At 40.2% G+C, this 14,122-nt stretch overlaps 1 protein-coding gene across 6 annotated transcripts in view; it reads right to left on the bottom strand.

Moving 5' to 3' along the window:
• The window catches only part of SHC3 (SHC adaptor protein 3), a 238,360-nt gene that overhangs the window by 197,450 nt on the left and 26,788 nt on the right, over window positions 1-14,122 (bottom strand). The window lies entirely within an intron of this gene.

The raw sequence follows: 14,122 nt of genomic DNA, 5'->3' as shown, positions 1-14,122 counted from the left end.
CTGCTTGCTTAGCATGTCCTGGCAGGTTTGATCAAAACAGCAAAGCAGAATAAGTTTAAAGAATTAGAATGGATTTAGGGAGATCTGACTGCCTTCAGCCATACCTAAAATCTCCCATTCAAAGATAGAGAATAACAAAGAACTAATTGATAATAATCTATATTGCTGATACATTGTACATGAACATTGCCTTACCCTGATGCTGTAGGTTGCTATTTGATGTTATTTAATTGCAGTCATATGTTCCCTTTGCCACATATTTTCCTCACTGAATCAGACACTTGCTGTAACAGTATTGCCTGTAAATATCCTTTCAAATTCAGATTTTTGTAAATGGAGGTTTACAACCACCACTACCTGATGCTACCTAGAATTTGCCCTTCCTAAAACTGTAACCAATTATAATACATATAATATATATACATAACCAGTTATAAACTGATTTATAGATTATGTAAAATTCAAAATGCTATCGAGTTTAAATTAGATATCTGAGTAATGCATAGACCTAAATTGGAGAAGTTTGCATATTTAGATATATCAGTCCAGTTGTATCAAAGTGTCTGTTCAAGAACAGCAAAAATAAATTATATTTTAAGTGCCAGGAAGCTCAGAAATTGTGCCTCTGTTGCCATGTAGGTCAATGTGACCGGCTAGCATGGTCAGGACAGAGGAGATTATACTGTGGTAACAAAACCCCAACATGTCAGTGGTTTGAAAGTACAAAGACCTATTTATTGCGCCTGCTACACACTCATCACAGCACCACAGGGGCCTCTTCTCACTTGGTTCTGCTCATGCTAACAGAGCAGCCCCAACCTGAGATGTTGTCAATCATGTGCCAAAGGAAGAGTGCCTGGCTAGGCTGGTCTGCCTCTTAAAAGTTTGCACCAGAGAGTGACACACAACATCGGCACACATCTCATTGGCCAAAGCAAGTCACATCACCTGCCTGAGGTCAACAGGGTGGAGATGTTTGTCCTCCCAGGAGAGAGGGCAGCAATGATCGGTGACTGGTAATTACAGCCCCCCAAGCCACCCTTGTCTCTACTGACTAGGCCAGAGGCTGCCTGGGAACAAAAGCAGTCTCCGTCATCTCTGCATCATCAGCATCTCAACCCTGCCTGGCCTGCAGTTCACACTCATTCATGTCTCAGGAAAGACTAAACCAATGAATGGATGGATGAGGGCGTGAATGAAGGGACAGAGGAGGACATGAATGAAGGGACAGATGAGAACATGAGTGAATACTAAAGGTGCATAGTCATGGGCTGCCTAGGAAAATGCCAGCTTAGCCAATGCTTCTGCCTTCCTATTTTCCTTATAAGGACCTGTGTGGTTGCATTGGGTCCACTGAAATAATCCAGGATAATTCCTCGTCTCAAGATCCTTAACTTGCTCTATGATGTCCCCTTGCCATGTGAGATACCTCATCACTGGTTCTGGATATTTGGACATGGGCATCTGTGGGGACCCATTATTCTATCACATTAAAGAAATAGGGGAGAAAAATTTCTATGGATGAACCCTAATCCAAAACCTTATTTATAAGGTCTTATTTGTGTCAGAAAACATCATAAACAGAATATAAAGGCAAACAATAAATGGGGGAAACTGTTGGCTATATAAAATCTTTCAGTAAAGTATGCCCCGTACAATATTTGGTTCATATACTAAAACATCATTACCTGAAATTTGAATTTAACTGGGTGTCCTGTATTTTATCTGGCAACCCACAAGTGAATCCTTAAAGATGATTGTATAGTGATATAGCGTTACAATATGACTCTGTGATTGTGGAAATCTTCCATCTCATGCTAACTTTATCTAGGGTATGGAAAGATGAGTAAAAAATATGGATAAAAAATAAACAAATAATGGGGGGACAAAGATTAAAATAAATTGGGCAGATGGAAATACTAGTGATCAGTGAAAGTGAGGGATAAGGGGAATAGTATGTGTTCTAGTTTGCTAGCTGCTGGAATGCAATATACCAGAAACAGAATGGCTTTTAAAAAGGGGAATTTAATGAGTTGCAAGTTTACAGTTCTAAGGTCAAGAAAATGTCCCAATTAAAACAAGTCTATAGAAATGTCCAATCAAAGACATCCAGGTAAAGGTACCTTGGTTCAAGAAGGCCGATGAAGTTCAGTGTTTCTCTCTCAAATGAGAAGGCACGTGGTAAACAAGTCAGGGCTTCTGTCTTGGCTGGAAGGGCACATGGCAAACATGGCATCATCATCTGCTAGTTTTCTCTCCTGGCTTCTGGTTTCATGAAGCTCCCTGGGAGGCATTTTCTTTCTTCATCTCCAAAGGTCACTGGCTGGTGGATTCTCTGCTTTGTGGTGCTGCAGCATTCTCTGCTCTCTCTGAATCTCTCATTCTCCAAAATATTTCCTCTTTTATAGGACTTCAGAAACTAATCAAGACCCACCCAAATGGGTGGAGACATGTCATCCCCTAATCCAGTTTAACAACCACTCTTGACTAAATCACATCAACCAGGGAGATGATCTCATTACAGTTTCAAATATACAGTATTGAATAGGGATTATTCTACCTTTATGAAATGGGATTTATGTTAAAACATGGCTTTTCTTAGGGGACATGCTTCCTTTCAAACCAGCACATTCCACCCTCTGGCCCCTAAAAAAGACATGTTTTTCCCATATACAAAATACATTAATTTCATAACAATATCAGAAACCTTAAAACTTTCAGTAGCGATACAATGAAGTACAAAATTAGAGACAGCATAAAATCTCATCAATCAGTTATAGGCATGGTCTGTCCTAAGGCAAAATTCTCTTCATTTGCTCTGGACCTTTGAAAACTCATAACAAGTTATTTGCTGCCAACATACAAAGGAGGAACATTCATAGGATACATATACACATTTCCATAGGGAGAAAGGAACACAGGGGTCACCAAGCCCATACAGTTTCGAAAACCCACAGGGCAAAGTCCATTAGATTTCAAAGTCTGAGAGTCATTTAGCTTTGCGGCTTTAGAAAGCGGCAGTCCCACCCTTTCCAAGGGCCTACTCAGAGGCCTGCCTCTCCCTAAATACAACCTTGGGGGATATTGGGGAGACCACCTTTTTCCAGGCTCCACCCTCTCCAAGCATCGGGGCTGCACCTGGGCTCTCTCCCATCTCCGGAACACCCGCTCAACCCCTTCATGTGGTGGCAGCCAGGCTCTCCGCAGACCCCAAGGAATGGGCTTCACCCTCTCCAAGGCCTGAGGCAGCATGACTCTTCCACTGCAAAGAGGTGGAAGGCCCACCCTCTGCCTTGGGGGCAAACTCACCCTCTCCATGGGCTTGGGTGGGTCCGCTCTCTTGGCCCGAGGCTTCTTGACTTCAGACTTCAGCCTCCATGGTTTCACCTCTGAAGTTATTTTTCCTCCAATGTGTCCCTTCTCTGAACCTCTCAGTCCAGACTGGCAGCAGCTCTGTTTATTCAGGTCCCACAGCACTCTCGTTGGCTTTCTATGCAGTAGCCTTGGATCATGCCCATCAGACATAAGGAATTTCCACAAATCCTTCCTGGATAACTCCATGTCCGATCCTGGCTTTCTCTGAAATGGCTGGCTGGTTCCACATTTGGTTACATCCACACACAGGGCACTATACTCTGGGGTCTCCCTTTCTGTAGGCCCAGAATTTTCCAGGACCTCAATTTCTGGTTTCTTTTTACTCAAGAGTTCAGTTTTAGCTTATCTCTTTCCTGTCGCATTTCACTATAAGCTGTGAGGAGAAACCAGGCTGCACCTTCGACATTTAATTTGGAGATCTCTTCTGCTAAATATCCAAGTTCTTGGCTTTTAAAATCTGCCTTCCAGCCAAAGCCACTAGTCAATTTTGCCAGATTATCTGCCATTTTAAAACAAAGATCACCTTCCTTCCAGTTTGCAATAACATGTGCCTCATTTCTGTCTAAGTCCTCATCAGAGGTATCTTTAGAGTCCACATTTCCACCAACAGTCTCTCCAAAGCATTCTAGGCCTTCTCTATCAAGCTTCTCACAACTCTTCCAGAATCTTCCCTTTATCCATTTAAAAAGCCCTTCCAACATGTTTGGTATTTGCAAACTGCAGCAGCAGCAACCCCACTCTCCGGTACCAAAATTGTATGTATGAGATTTTCTTTTTCTTTTTTATTTATTTTTATGGAGTGATGCAAATGTTCAAAAAACTGATTATGGGGAAGAATACACAGCTATGTGGTGATATCGTGTGCCATTAATTGTATACCATGTATGGGACGTTTGTATATTAAGAATGTATGTTTCAATGTTAAGTTTTATCAATAAAAATATTATTAATTAAAAACACTTTTCAAAGGATTGGATGAGGACTACCCACGTTATTGAGGGTATATGACTTTTCCTTAGTCAACTGATTAGAGATGCCGATCACACCAACAAAATACCTCCCCAGCAATAGCTCAGCCAGTGTTCCACCAAACATCTGAACACCATCCCCTAGCCAAGTTGACATATACAATTATCCATCCCAGAGATGAAGAAGGAGGGGTGAAGGGGGCTTCACATCTGCAGACCAAGGGACCTGACCCCCAGCTGCAGTGCCTCCTCTCAGACAGTGCCTCCTGGCAGTCTCTGTGAGAACCAACCAGCCAGCGCCTCCTGGGGACATCCCACCTCATCCAGGGCCATTCTCTTCCGGTAACATTCTCCTTCCTCTCCACCAGATCTCTATTCTGAAACTTTTCAAACTTGCAGAAGAGTTGAAAGAATAGATCAATGAGCAACCATGTATCCTCCACTCAGATTCACGATTGTTTACATTTTGCATTATTTGCTTGCTGTCTTTCTATTTTCTATTTCTATTGAACCATTTGAAAGTACACTGCAGACATCCTGAGCCTACCCTCCTGTGGTGATTTGGAGCTGTATGTACCCCTAGAAAAGCGTGTTCTTAATCTAATCCATCTCTGTGGGTGTGAACCCATTGTAAGAAGAATCTTTTGATGAGGTACTTCATTTAAGGTGTGACCCATCTCACTCAAGATGGGTCTAATCCTATAAGCAGAGTGAAATCCAAACATTCAGAGAGAAAACCACAGGGAACAGCCCAAAGTTGAAATATAGTGGATCCGGGAAGAGAGAACAAAGAGACCAGGAGACCCCACCATGTGTCTTAGATGCCATGTGACAAGTCAAGGACCAAAGGTCACCAGCAGCCGGAACCCAGAGCATAACAGCCTTCAGAGAGAAAGCATCACCTTGATGATGCCTTGATTTGGACTTTTTCCCAGCTTCAAACCAAGAGTGAATAAATTTCCATTGTTTCACTGGACTCATTTCCCAATATTTGCTTGAGCAGCCTAGGAAACTAAAATACCCCCTAACTACTCTGGCTTGCCCTTCCTGAGAACGAGGGCTTGTCTCCTTCTCACTGCATCTCATTCAGAGGTGCGCCCTGCCTCTGTGACCCACCACGAGCACTCCTTAGACGCGCCCACTGGTTTTCTCCACTGTAAATGTACCTTTCTCCAACACTCTCCATTTTTTAAGAAATCCTGATTTATAATGTGAGATTCCTTTTGAAAAGCATTGGTGGTGCTGATTTCATATATCCTCTTTGTCTGAAAAGGACTAGATTTATAACACTATAACATTCTAACATTTTGCTTGCTTCAAAGGGGTAGAAAGCATCAAATTTGTATATATTATCCAAAGTACCGCCAAGGATTTTTTCTTTCTTTTTTTAAACAATTTCATTTGTTCATTAAGCAAACATCTTTCGTGCTTCCACCATATGCCGTGCAGGATGCTAGCGGATGACATAATGGTGATAAAAAAGCAGTCCTTCCCTTCAGTCTAACTAGGAAAAAAAGAAATCCGCATATACAGCTAACAACACAACAGGACAAGTGGTTAGAACTAGGAAATGATGGTGCAGGAAAAAATAGGTAATTATTCTGCCTAAAAGAAAGGGGGTGACAGGTTGGTTTGGGGTTTTGCAGAATTGCTGGGGGGGGTGGGTGCAGGGGAGAAAGCAATTTGAAAAATTGAGCATCAATAGTCAAAGTCATTTAAAATGAAAGAGCTTGGTACCAGGAAACAATAGTGATGTCCCCTAGAGGGTCAGAGCTTCCCTTAGAGACCCAGAGACCATTGTCCAACGTGTGGTGGACAGTCTCAATTCGTCCAAGTAGCTACAGGAGAGGGTTGGAAGCAGTGTGCTGGGGAAAATTACTCTCAAAGATGAAGCTCAGGCCCCCAGAAATGCATTAGTTTCCCTTTATGATACATCACAGATCTAGCATCTATAACTGAGCGTAAAGGTTTTAAGCAAACTCACTATATTTTGATTTCATATAACTGCCATACAGACAAGTCACACTAAATGTACGGTGTGCAATTGTCTTTGCTTTAATTTTCAAAAATCTCACCCTTAACATTTTAAGGAGTTTGTCCAGTTCTAGGATTGACTTTTTCACCTGACTCACCATTTTAGGGAGAGAGATCCTTTCCCTCCCTGGTTTTGTCTTTTTGGACTGAACAGATCTCATTAAATGTCTGCATACAGTAATACTTCCTTTTCCCCCCTCCTCCTAATTGCTTTAATTGTGCTTCTCTTGACTTTCTCTCATACCATTTTTTTTTTTATTCCTAAAGTGCTGCCACCAGATCTGCACTTAACACTCCAGGTGTAGGGCCTGACAACAACGGCGATGCTCCTGCAGGATGAGAAGTTGCCCAAGTGGAGAAAAGACAAAAGGAATCTGCCAGCAAACGTGCAATCTACGCTCATCATTTTCTAAATTGTACAACCTAATGTATGATTCTTATAATTGAAAAAGACAAAAACTTCAATAACTCCTAGAGAAACAATGAATCTATCAGAGTTATACTGCTGACTTTATCGATGCTGCAGAATTCTCTTTGGCCTTCTCATTCAACTCTAACGCCTCATTAATAGTACATTCCCACATTCAAATGGAAGAAACGGAGGGTTCTGAGGCTTGGGTTTTTGCATCTTTTTGTTTTTTAGCCCTGAATAAGATCCAGAAATACTAATGATGAGAAGAGTGGCATCTGCATTCTTCACACGTGTGATACAGTTTTGCATTATCTTCCAGAGCTTGTTCAGCAATTGGGGGTATAATCAATCACCAATCAAAGAGGCAAAGAGAATTGTGAACCATGACTTGGAGTTTAAGTGAACCATAAGGGCATGGAAGAAGTGCCTGGTTCAAGTTCACAGTGAGAGCTCCCCACCCCACCCCCATTTAATGTACATAATGTATACAATGCATAGATTATTCTAATCCACAGTCCCACCTCCAAAACAGCACCGCCCACCTCTTTAGGGGCGATTATCTTCATTCAAATGTTAAGGGCTCTTGAGTCACAAAATTCCTGATGGTGATCCTAATTTGAACAAACAAGAAAGACAATTGGGGAAATCTGAAGACGGCCTGTTTATTAGACGTTATTAAGGAATCTTTGTAAACTTTGTATAGACACACTAATGATCTGGGTGGCTATGTTTTAAATAAAATATTCTTATTAGTTCCAGATACCTTTTAATTATTTATGAACAAAGGACACACTATCCTAGATTTACTTTAAAATGCTTAGGAAAAAAAAAAGCTTGTGGGAGATACAAGAAAAAAGATAAGCAAAATGTTAAGTGGGAAAGCTCCATAGTGGGTACATACGAGGGCATTATACAATTCTCTCTGCATTTTTATCTGCTTGAAAATTTCCATGGTAAAAACTTAATAAATACTGAAAGGATATAAACCCCAAGAACATCACCAAGGAAACTAACTTTTTCTTGGATATTTTTGGTTACTATTTTGACCTAAATGTACTTTTCCCAAGCATTTTATGGTAATTTAGAGACAAGCAAATCTCTATTATCTAGAATTAAAAAAAAAATAATTTAGAGGTTGTTTGGATATAAATGGTTTACTGAATATAAAAGTTCAATATCCTTATTAACTGATACTATGGACTAATTCACCACACCATGCACAGAGAATCTCTTGATGGTCCAGTCAGAGCTGGGTCATGCAGTCCCACACTCTCGAGTGTTGGAGAACATGGACCACTCATTCAGAGTCTTTCCTATATTCGCCATGAGGTGCTTCCTGATCATTCTCATCATAAGAAGCATATTGCTTGACCTGCATCTCCTTCTAGCCTCATTCATTCATTCAGAAAATGCTTATTGGGAATTCACATGTGCCAGCTATCATATTGGGTGTACAATGAGGTGACTGACACAGTCCTATATTATAGGTAACCCAGGAAATAAGCAAGTACATCAAATTTTGGGAGTTTCTGGGGACCGGGGAAACCCTTAACCCAGCCTGGGGTAGATCAGGGATAGATCCCTGAAGGAAGAGATATTGAAGCTAGCCATAAAGGTTGAGGATGAATTGTACAGGGATTTTTCCAAGCAAAAGGAATGGAATCAGCAATGACTGGGAAGCGAGGAGACCTTGTCTGTGAAAGTGGTTGAGATCCACGTGGCCATAACACAGGGGGAGACGGGAGACAGAGCCAGCTTCTTGGGCCACTGACCAGTACAGCCGCACAGCACCCTGGGCTCAGAAGGGCCCCAAGCTTGGGGTTTAATGCTCTGCGTTCACCATCTAGATATTCTGATAATGTTTATCTTTGAATCTGTGTTTTGCAAACAGATTTTTGTCCCTGTGATGTCCAAAGGGACAAAAAAAAACATGCCCTGGGGACTCGGAGCTTCAGCCCCGGGCATCTAGAGGCAACAGTAAGGATGACACTCACCCTGCCCCATCCCCAACGTGCTGGTGGGCACAAATGACCTAGAGGGAGGTTCCTGCTGCCCATGGTAGCCAGGAGCTCCGTACAGCTTTCCCAATGTAGAGAAACAAAGAAATGGGTCACTCCAAAAACATAGAAGTAGGAAAATACATCAAAATTAAGTGGCAAGAATTGAACATTTCAAATGCATCATCTGTTTGTGAGTAGAAAAGATTCTGAATCAGGTAAAGGGGCAGAGCACACCGTGTAAGAATGCTGGGCCACTGCCCGCGCAGACATCAGCACACCTGGAGGACAGGTGACCAAGGAAAACCCTGGTGATGTGGTAGAGAGATCCACCATGAATGCCCATTTCAGCCTAGTGCTAACTCAGAAACATTTCAGGACATTGCCCTGAAGGTCAAGAGAGAAAAGTGCTCCCAGAGAAACTTCTGTCCCAAGATTGGAGGCTGCTGGGAGTTTTCCAGTATGGCTATGAGGAGAAGGGAGGGTGGTTGCCAACTGTCACAAAAACGGCCAGGGATGGGAGCCCCCTGCTGCAATGTATTCTCCAAGTACATACAGCATGGCTGTTCTGGAAAATGAAAGGATAGTACATATTTCAGAAAGGAGAACAAGGGTTTTACATTATTTTTTGAGAGACTGCTCCCCTTCGTGGATTTCACATGATAAGAAGAGGGTTAAATCCCTTGGAACTTGTGAACAAATGGAGAGAAGACTTACCTAGAGCAAGGTGGCAGCTGGCCATAATGTAAAGACCGAGCACAGATTCCCACTTCGTAAAGTAGATGCAAATCTGCCTACAAGCCTCTGGCCTCAATCTCCTGGGATGGCAGACACCCTCTAGTTCACTCTCGGTGACTTCCAGTGGGCACTCAGTTCACATTTGCAAACAATCAAGAAAATCGAGGGAGGGCTTTCACCTTTTAAAAGGTGAAAAACACCTTTCCAGTGCTTTTTAAATTTCTCTGTCCTTTGCCCTGATATTCTTCATGAAGGAAAGCACAAAACCTCTGCAGTGTTCAATTTAAATTTAAAACCAGGGGTTGAACATGGGGAAAAGAAAAAATTGAAATTATATTTCTGGTTTTTCAAATCTAAGTGAGGTAAGTATATTCTTGCATATTTTAATGACTAGGGTATGTGGGTGGGAAAATGCAGCTATTTGTCAATTGCTTTGTGATTTACAAGATACTTTCACTTTCATTTTTCTCATTTAAAATGAATGTGAAAGTTTTTTGTAAATCGACTTTGAGAGACAGGAATTATGAATGTTGTTTTATAAAGAGAGAATTAAATTTATTGTGAAGAAACTGGGACAAACACCCCTAGGATGTGACAAGTGGTCAGTGTTGTGTTGGTAAAAGTTGAACTAACTTTCTGGAAAATAATCCAACCAGCCCTGATTGGTGGTATCAGCCAATTTCTGTGGTGCAATTTTTTCCCTATGACCAATTTCAAGCTTCTATGAATTTAACAACAGACCTACAAATTCTTGAAAATTTAACAATTGCTCATGTGAGTGGGTACTAGCTGCCTGCAGCACACCATCACTTGGCAGAGAACTTGAGTTTGTGTCATGTTTTTGTCTGTCCTGTGTGCTTCCTGTGACTGCTCCCTGCCAGGAGAAATCTAGGAGTAATGATTTGGGAAGCAATGGGATGGTGTTCGGAGTTGATAGAAAATATTGTTTGGTGTTTGATAATAATATTATACCAATCAGTATTACCTGAGCCTTTGGATGCTTATTTCTACTCACATTCTAAGAATGAGAACTGGGTCATTTGCTTGAGTTAGATTGCTCTTCCCTTGAAGACTTTGAATAACAGACTTGCCGCATCTACTGGCTTTTGTGGTAGACTTTGGTCTCCATCACTCAGCTGCAGTCCTCAAATTTCTTTTTTTTTTTTTTTTTTGCACTTTATTCATTTATTATTGAGATTTCTTTATGTATCATATAGTCCAACCAAAGTATACATCAGTGGCTCACAACATCATCACATGGTTGTGTGTATCACCACGATTATTTTTAGAATGTTTGCATCACTCCAGATAAAGAAATAAAGAGACAAAAGAAAAAAACCCATACATCTCATAGCCCTTACCTTTCCCTCTCATTAACCATTAGTATTGCAATCTGCCCATACATTTTTTTACTCCTTATACCCCCATTATTTATTTATTTTTTGTCCTTGTTTTTTTTTACTCATTTGTCCATACCCTGGATAAAGGAAGCATAAGCTGCAAGGTTATCACAATCACACGATCACATTGTAAATGCTATATAGTTATACATTCGTCTTCAAGAATCAAGTCTACTGGAACACGGGTCAACAATTTCAGGTCCTTCCCTCTAGCCATTCCAATATGCCATAAACTAAAAAGGGATATCTATGTAATGCATAAGAATCAAATTTCTTTGAGCCTCCTGTAGTCAGGGGAGTTGGGAGGAGAGTCCCATAGGAATTGTTATAAAGTGAAATAAACTCAGAGAAGGTTAGAGATGTAGCCAAGGCCACACAACTCTAAGTACTGTAACAGGATTCCAATGCATTCATGTCTGAATCCAGACCCAACGCTTTTAACCCCCAATTCATCCAGACTCCTTAACAACCTCAGATTAAGGTAGATTTTCTCAGTTTGTTGAAGCAATATGATTGGAAATGCTTTGAAATCACATAGCAGGAAGGAACCCAGGATCACTTAGAACACCCTGGATTTAGGTTTTATATTTAAATTATTCAAGACAAGATATCCTCTTTTTAATGATTTCCAAGGATTAAAAATTCCCTAACTTCTCTTGTGATTTAAAGAGCCCATTTAAAACCACCTTATTGTCAAGAAATGTTTCCTATAAAATTCATACTGCCTCTTTAAATATACAACAATGGGGATTCCATTAAATACACTACAGTGCATTCACAAGCAATAATATTATGTGATCTTTAAAACTCATGGTATACATAATTTTAATATATTATGCTAAATAAGAAGCAGGATCTAAAACAGTATATACTCTGGTTTCAAATATTTAAGGCACTGTATATATATATATATATATATATATACATAGGTGTGTATATTTAATGTATATTTATAAACATATGAAGTTCATACAAATTGTTTATATGTATATATATCTTGTAATCCCATAGCTTTAATTCTAAAGCACTGTATTGTGATTATATGTAAGATTTAAAGCATTAGTGTCTAATAATTCTGTAAAATGCTTTGACAGAAGGGGTTACTATCTGTTAAAAGACAAATATTTTGTCACAAATTTTTTGAATTATTTAAATTAAAATCGCCTTGATTTAGCATGCCCTTCCTCCCTTAATGTTTTTTTTTTTATTAAAGAAGTTTTGGGTTTTCAGAATAGTCATGCAAGAAATACAGGATTTCCATTTATCATCCTTTTATTAACCTTGTATTGGTGTGATCCATTTGCTACAATTAATGAAAACACGTTTACAATTGTACTTTAATACATGGTTTGATTTAGGGTTCACTGTGTAGTTTGGTTCCATGGATGTTTTATATTTTTATTCTATTACCTAATATAAAAACTGACAATTCTCCTTTAAACCATATTCAGACATATATGTCAGTGCCGTTAATTATGTTCACAACGTTGTGCTACCATCACCATCATCCTTTACCAAAACATTTCCATCGTTCCAAACAGCAATTCTATATATTTTAAGCCTTAACTCCCTTTTCCCTATCCCCTACCCCATACCTTGGTAACCTTTATTCTAGCTGTCGACTCTGAGTTTGCTTCTTCTAATTATTTCCATCAGTGAGACCATACAATATTCATTCTTTTGTGTCTGGCTTGTTTCACTCAACATAAAGTTCTGACACATCTGACAACATGGATGAACCTTGAAGACATTATGTTGAGTATATATGTTTGCTGTGCTAAAAAAAAGCATACTGCAAAACATTATTCACTATGCCACCAAAAATGTGAAACTGTTATGTGGCATAAATGCAACAGGTCTCCACAAACGCCTCTGCATTTTGCTGGGTATGCCAAAAATGCACCAAACTTACCACGCATTTCCCAGGCCATTGCACAGGATTGTGCTGGCAGCAGGCAATCTTGAGGGATGAGGCAATATCCCACTCTGGGACAAAGAGCAAGTTTCCTTACTGCTTATTATAACAGTGATGAATTTCTTACTTGTTTCTATGTGTGTCATCTGGGCTCATTGTGTCAGACCATGAGACTAGGGGTCAGGAGGAACTGACACATGTGCCCAGGCTTGTGGGCTGTGAGTAATAAGTCCTTTGTCTCTGCCCTAGGAGTCTTGTGTCTGTTTTCAGGATCCATGAAACACCAGGGGTAAAATCCAATCCCAGGCATGTCAACATGTGTGTATATATGTACATATGTGCATTTATGTATTCATACATGTATGTGGAGAGACGGCTCATTTCAGATGACAGAGTCACAAGTGATCATGATAAAGTAGGAAGATAAACTGAGACACTTATCATTCCTAACATTTTTGAAGTCTCTTTATTTCTTCCAACCTTTGAAAATGGTACAAATTAAATAGCATTTCTGCTAATACCATGAAAATGCTTCCAATCTGGATTTCCCCCCTCTCATCCTAGAGCAGCATTTACCTCTAGCACAGTGTTATGTACATGGGGACTCTTCCACAAGCAACTGCGGTTTCTTTATTCTGAATGAGAACAGTGTTTTTACAGCTTAGAAGGTCCTAGAGGAAGGTAGGCAGTGTGGTAACAAATCCCCTCTAATCATTTCCAGGGACAATATCTCTTCCATGGTGTCTAAATGTGACAATAAATAGCCTGACCGGGTGAAGACCCCAGAGGAGTCCTTGTGTTGAAATTTTTATTGTATTGAAAATGAAATCTTGAAAGACAACTGACCAAGGGTCTGTTGAATAATTGTTGGGGATTACTTTAAGGAATCTGCTTAGCTTTGTTTGTTTGTTTTGTGGCTACTAAGCATTTGGACTAAGTTAATAAATTCCCATTGTAAAAGCCACCCCATTTCTGGTATATTGCATTCTGGCAGCTTTATCAAACCGAAACAAGGCTGTTGTATTGGGTTCTCCCCATGGAAGTCTAAGGGGGTGAGAGGGAAAGTGCTTTTTGTTCTTTAAACAAGCACAGTATCCAGCAGAATGAGTGATGCTGGCCCTGAGTGTGAAACCAAATTGGCAATCGGTTCTCTGCCCCACCTCTCACCACCTTCTCTTATAAAAATTTCCTCTCTTGCCCTGTAGCAGGTAAACACAAGGGAAGAATAAACTGCCTCAAGCACTTTGATTGCAATAGTCATGTTCAAAGTGACTTCCTTCTTC

This window comes from Tamandua tetradactyla, chromosome 2, assembly GCF_023851605.1.
Source record: "Tamandua tetradactyla isolate mTamTet1 chromosome 2, mTamTet1.pri, whole genome shotgun sequence".
NCBI classification, from domain to species: Eukaryota; Metazoa; Chordata; class Mammalia; order Pilosa; family Myrmecophagidae; genus Tamandua; species Tamandua tetradactyla.
Note: the sequence above shows the minus strand (reverse complement) of the source record. Positions and strands in the feature narration are given on the sequence as shown.